The sequence below is a fragment of the Protobothrops mucrosquamatus genome, unplaced genomic scaffold (genome assembly GCF_001527695.2).
Source record: "Protobothrops mucrosquamatus isolate PMUCROS unplaced genomic scaffold, P.Mucros_1.0 scaffold819, whole genome shotgun sequence".
Lineage (NCBI taxonomy): Eukaryota > Metazoa > Chordata > Lepidosauria > Squamata > Viperidae > Protobothrops > Protobothrops mucrosquamatus.
This window is the reverse complement of record NW_015387081.1, coordinates 327,778-335,132: the sequence shown is the minus strand read 5'-3', so window position 1 is coordinate 335,132 and position 7,355 is coordinate 327,778.

Genomic DNA, 7,355 nt, shown 5'->3' with positions numbered 1-7,355 from the left:
TAGTATTTCCTCATATAAAAGGCCTCTTTGTTATTATTTTCCTCTGTGAAGTGAATGACTGGAACAAAAAAATAAAACCCTAGCTTAATACCTAAGATCATTTAATGCTATAAACATACTTACACAGTATTTAGAGCCAGATGTATTTTGATAAATACATCTAATGTATTTGATCTAATAGTATAATATTAAAGACACTTATTACTATGGAACATGAATAGGAAAGTCTGCTTTCAGCTATGCATATTTAAATAGCCTTATATAAAGATGTTATTGAAAGCTTTCAGTGCAGGTTTCTTTACATTTTGGCACTTTGCAAGATAAGTAGCAATTTGAAAATGTCAGTACAAAACATATACATGTAAATGTCGACTGGTTGATATAATAGCTGTTTAAAACAAATCTGTAAGACTTGTGACAGGTGGTTCATGCACCAGTCATTTATATCCAGCAGGTATAACAGCTACTACATATGTATAAAATCAATAGCTCACACTAATGGGAAGTTATTAAGGTCATACAGTATTGCTTGTTCACATCTCCTTAGTATATTGGTCATATCTCCTTAGTATATTCCTCAATCTAATTCAGTTCCAAAAACTAATTTTAAATGTTTATATTTGGCAAAAAGATGTGGCTGAATTAATGTGATTATACATATAATTGATACTAATTTCATTCAGATTTGTATGACATTGGTAATCTGGTGCTAATCTAGATTTTGAAATATCAATATTTTCTGGACAATAGAGCACTTGTCTAATTATGGAAACAATTCACATGGATCCCAACCAACAAGTTGGTGTGCATAAGTGTTCAAGGAATGCAAATTTAGGTTACAAATCAAGGCACAGTGCTACTAACCAACAGTGCATATTGCATGACAGCACAGGGGTTAGAATACAATATTGCAGGCTAATTGTGCTGACTGGTGATTGCCAACAGTTTTGCAGTTCTACAGTATCCCGACTGGCTCAAGCCTTCCGTCCTTCTGAGGTTGATAAAATGAGGACCAAACTGTTGGGGGCAATATGCTGACTCTTAAACCACTTACAGTAGAGAAGGCTGTAAAGCACTGTAAAATGGTATATACAGTAAGTCTAAGTATTATTACTATTGCTATAGAAAGCTATTGGAATTGTCTACCTCCAGCAGATACCGTATGTTCACGGTGCACTGTTAAATCAGGAAGTTATTTAACAAATATAATACAACATTGTCATCACCCTCTAAGGTTTAGGGCGTACAAAAAAAAATGCTCTATTCCTATTCAAAACTTGGTCCGACAAACTAAACAGCCTTTTTTCAAAGACAACTAATCCAATAAAATTTTTGTTATGATTGAAAGTCTTTTAACATTTATGCATACTTCTAGACTGAAGCACAAAATGAATTAAAATTAATAGCTTAACATTCAAAAGTATTCTTGGGTACAACTTCTGTAAAATATATTCAAGAGTTCAAATATTAACAAAAAAATTGCATTTTCCTGGGCTCAGAAAATACTTCCGGAAACAAAAAGGAGATGTGAAATTTTGACATCATATAGGCATATATTTTTCAGCTGAAGATACAGTATTTGGAATGGTATTTGACTGTGCATCATTTTAACTAGAATTAACATTTTCATCTGGTCGGTTAATGGTTATATGATCAATTCTGAAATATTTAACATGTGGGAATACAAGTCATAGTGAAATTAATATATTATTAATTCATAGCAACTATTATTTAATAAGCAAATTCCAAATGCATTCATTGTCAGCATCTTAGACTAAAATCCTTCTGTGCATATATTTTCATGTCCTTTGGGAATTTATGCATACTTTGATCATTATCCCTTTGAAGTAAAACTTGCTTTAAAAAAGACATTTCAAGTGCAGCCTTCAGCTCTGTTAGATGTTTCACTAGTAGGTAGAAACTTATTTTACATAATTTATTTTTCACTCAGAAAATGTATTCTGGTGAATGCAAACTACATAATGTAAGCTTAAAATTCCTATTTTTGAAAATCTCCTAGGAACATTTACTTTGTGGCTTATATCAGTTTCATATTTGCTTGAGAGAACAACTTTATTAAGATAAATAACTCAAAATGTCAGTATCATACAAATATGGACATTATTTTCTCTTATATAAGAACTAATTTGATAAAAAAGTGTTTGTTCTCATATGGGGAATATAATTTCTTATGAACACTTTCAATATGTACATATTTATGTGACTGGGTTCTTTTCTGTATATAAAGTCACATTTTAAAGAGCAGTATTCCTCAACAGACTCAGCTTTAGCATTTCCTATGAAACATAAATTACCATTATTTCTTCTATTGCCTTTATCTGCCGTTAGTTAGTAAAACCTGAATCTGGTTAGGTAGAAATGAGTAGTTCCCAGCTTAGAAAGGATTGTTGCATGGTTAAAATTAGAGTATCTCATGGTAATAAGGGCACTAAAGCATAACTGTTATGCCCTTGTTACATCTGTAGTTAACTGCCCAGTAGCTTGGTTTTGGGTGAGCTGATCCCAACAAGGGACCAGATCCGGGGTTCATTTTCAGGGGATCACTATGAGGAATATGCTGTGTGTATATGCAATTATATGCAATTCAAGATGCTATTTGTCACCCTGAAACCCCTTAATGACTTGGGACTGGGTTAACTGAGGCACCATCTTCTCCCAGTTATTTCTACTTGTCCAGTATTGATTAGCAGGATGGGCATGCTTCATATCCCTTCAGTCAAGGAATGTAAGCTGGCAGAGAACAGGAGACATGATTTCTCTGGGATACCCCATGTCCTCTGGAATATTCTCCTCTTGAGCTAAGTTAGTCCTGACTATGTGGGGTTTAAGTCTCGAGTGTGTGCAAGGTCTGTTGCTGGTTATGTTGACATTTATGAGATATTATGGATTACAGTATAACATCTCTCAGCTGCTATATCTATTTCATTTTTCTTGTTGTATTGTGTTTTTAATTGGCTTAATTGATTTTATGGTTGTTATTTGAGATAGGCAGCTATACAAATTGATTAAATAAAAAATAGTTAAAAATAAACATGTGAGCTGAGATTGGACCATCAAGCAAACTGCCAAGAATATGCTAATTTGTAAAGATAGGAAAATAAAGTTCAGTTCTAAATATAGATCTATATAAAGGGCTTTGACTGCAGAAGGCAAATCATCAGTGTGTACTGTATATAGTTTTACTGTTGTCTTCAATAAAGTTTATTTAACAAAGTCATGACTGAAAGCCTTCTGCTGAGTAAAACTGTTTGTACAATGCAATAATCTTCACAAAGGGACTAAAAATAATCCCAGAAAGTTTTTATGAATTGAAACACATAAGAATTGGTTCACATTATTGTGTGTGTGTGTGTGTGTGTGTGTGTGTGTGTGTGTTTGTATGTGTGTATTCAGTAAAATTTCAAACCATGTAAACGGACCAAACAAACCAAACATTGGGAAAGAAGGAAATATCATTAAAGAAAAAAATAAAAAATGAGATAGATTTTGCAATCAGAAAGAGCAGAAATTATATTTGATGTAGTTAGTTGCTAAAGAAAATTAGGAATTTATAACTCTAAACTGATATTTCATATACAGTATGGTGGATTATTTTTTTGGGGGGGGGCTACACAACTTAGTTTTCTTTGAACTACAACATCCAATGTGTTTTCCACATGGATAATCAGCATTAGCATATCTAAGGAACTCTGGCAATCTATTCAGTTGATAAAACACAATTAGTCACTCAGAAACTTATTAAGGAAGTCTCTTTAATAAAGTCCATTGAGACATATTACTTTTAATTAAGGTTTTACTTCATTCACTTGTTATTCGGTGATCAGAAAAGTAACAACTAAACAAACAGCATGTCATTTGACCTTTTACTAAGCAAGGATGTTTAACTGTAAGGAAAACTGGATGCAGTACTGTAGGTAATGGACCTATTATACTAATAGAGATTGGTATAATTAATGATCTAATTTACTATTAAACTCTTAGTTTTAGTAATGTATAATTCATGATCACTATGCTTATCTGGTTGTGTGATCAGGATAATCATGTTATTGGAAAACTCAATTGATTGCTTGTAAGATAAAGCAGCATTTCCTAGTTACTACTTTTTAATTAAATGTGGCGGATACAACTTGACTTATTTCAGAAATAGTGAAATGGGAAGAGAGTTATTTAATGTTCAAGAAATATTGAACATTACTGAATATTGAATCTGGTTCTGTATCTTTTGCCTTGAAATCTTTTTTCCCCTTATGAACATTCTTACATTGGATCTTCCCTGGCTGGAGAGTGGCTTGTAATTCACTGACTTATAAAATAATTGCATTGACTGGGCTGTTTTATTTTGGATTACCAAAACAATGATGCAGTGAAACAAACTGATCTTGACTTTGAGCATATATGATGGTTTGAAAATGTCAAGAGAAAGGGTTGAAAAACAGGGAAAGATGGTTCCAGAAAATTGATGAGATGGCATTATGGTATAAATATACTATGTTAATCCTTAGGAAAAGCATTCTATTCAAATTTAGATAATCAACTAAGAATGAGCATAATTTTTTTTAAAAAATATTTTACTTAGCAGGTTTTTATTTCTACCACTCATTTATGGGTGGCTTACAAACATTAAGAGTAATAAAAATCACCCAACTATTAAATATTAAAAATAAACTATGTTAGGAGGCCATATCGAAGCAAAACTCTATAACTATCTAAATAACTTGCAGGGGTGAACATGTTTTCCTATCAACTTTTTTTCATATCATTAATGGTATTTTCTCTTTGATCATGCACCACCACTTTTCTTCCAAATTAAACTTCCAAATGTTTCAGCATTTTTTTTCACAATGATGATGTTCAAGCCCCTGCTTTTGCATTTAGGCTTTTAGCATATCCTTTTTCAAATGTGACAACCACAACTATAAAAAATATTCCAGTTGTGGATGTACTATATCTATGGGCATTACAGGGTTAGCAGTTTTATTTTTCCTTTTTATGGTTTATCTTTCCTTTTCATGGTTGTTGCTTTTGTTGACCTATCTTTTGTAGTCCTAACAACAATCAATCAATATTATTTATTTAGTCAATTACCAGCAAAATTTAAAAAAATAAAACATAAAGTGTGCAGCAAATAGATGCAATAATATACCAGCAACTAACAAAAAAAATCTATAATAATAAAGTACTTCTCTATTACTATATTAATATGTTATCCTGGTAAATCTAAAATAATAAATCTAAAATAAACTATATATCCCTAATATCAAACCAAAGTAGTATTTAAGCAAAGGTGATTACGTTACCAGTTTTGTCTTCCTTTCATTGCAGCAATACAAAATTTAGGTTTTAGAGTCTGAAGAATAAGGTTCAGAGAAAATTTACCTGGAGTCCTGGGGAATTTATCTATTAGGGGCAAAATGTAGATTGACCTAATGTCCCTATAAAATTTACAACATAATAATATGTGTGAAATGGTGTCAACTTCCTCATAACCACATGGGCAGAGATACTTAGCTACAGGAATTTTATGATACCTCAACGTAAAGAAAGAAATGCAAGTGGGAGAAAGTTGGGTCTAGGTTCAAAGAAAGAAAGAAATTAAAGAAAATGATTCTGAGCTTAGGAAAAGTTAGATTTAGCAAATAATTTACTGGTTCTCATATGCCCCTGTTTATTCAAATTCTATCATGCTTGTTAACTTCAATCTGCAACTCCATGTCCTTGTTCTTTGAAAAATTAATTGCTCATCTTGATCAGAACCTAAAGATATTAAAAACAGTAAACCCATATGAATCCCACTTTTACTCTGCCATCTGCTTCCAGAGTGAGCCAAAGGTATTTATTAGAAGTAGAGGAGTCAGTTCAGCTGGGAAGAATTGTATTTTGAACCAATAAATTATCATCTTCCAAGCCCTAACCTGAATCGATAGTATTCCTGTCTCAAGTCTTTGCTAATCACTTGTTCGGTTGGGTGCAGCTTAAACTGATTGCAGGACATTGGTTTGCAGTGTTTCCTGAAACAACATCTTCACATAAATTCCTGGTTTTGCCCAAATATTTTTTCTTGGTTCATGTACAGACTGTTCCATCTCCTTCTGTATACATGTGAAGTTAGCATTTTTCCTCTATATCCTCTATATTTTATACTCACTTAAATTAAATGTTTTCCCTTTGATTGACCATTCACTTAGTTAAAGAAATATTTCAGAAGCAATGTAACAATGTAACAATATAAAAAAGACAGGTTCTCTTACCCCATGACCCTAGATTTAAGAGTCTTTGATAAACGTGGTCAAAGACTTTTTGAAAAATCCAATTGTAGGGTACTTCCTTTCATGAGTCTGTTAATATCTCAATAAAACCCAGACAGTTTGGTGAGGCTAGATTTATTTCTGCAGAATCTGTTATTATCTCAAGCTCGATTTGTCTTCATGTGCTGCTTTTGTCTTTGATTACTATTTCTACCAATTTGCCCTGAACAGACATTAAACTGTTAATAATAGTAATAAATCCTATAAAGTATCTTGTTTTCACACTTCTCAAATAATCTATTTCACTGCATATAAATTACTTTCATATTTCTCTTGACATATCTATCTCTCACTTCCATATAACAAAGCAGCAAAAAACACTTTGCTATAAATTGTCATTTTTGTTGCTACTTTGAACAAACGTTCATTCTTTCAACAAATCACTTACTATGAACTACCATGCTATCTGCAATTGCATGTCTTAAAATTTCTGTAACCATTTTTCTAAGCTTTAAGGAATACTAGACAACCTGTAACCTCTTGGATCATATTTTCAAATATACTTCCTTACCTACAAGAAAAAAAATGACCCTGGGCTGGGGAAAAAAAAATCAGTGGGAGTAGGAGCAACTTTCAATTTCCTGTCAGCTTCTCCATAGAGTTTTTTTGTGGGAAGCTGTTAGCATGGGAAATCCTTCCTTCTTTTTCCCTCCATCCATTTCCTGTTTAACACAATAATTTTGAACTTTGCTATATTAATATAGCATTTATATTTCTTATCCAATCATACAGAGTATTTAACATTCATTGCAATAGTTTGGGTTCATAGCCAACAATGCATCATTTGCATAAAGCCAACTCACATCTAATGTCACCAAAAGGATTTCTTACACATACAGGTGAAACTCAAAAAATTAGAATATCGTGCAAAAGTTCATTTATTTCAGTAATGCAACTTAAAAGGTGAACCTAATATATGAGATAGACTCATTACATGCAAAGCAAGATAGTTCAAGCCGTGATGTGTCATAACTGTGATGATTATGGCTTACAGCTCATGAAAACCCCAAATCCACAATCTCAGAAAAT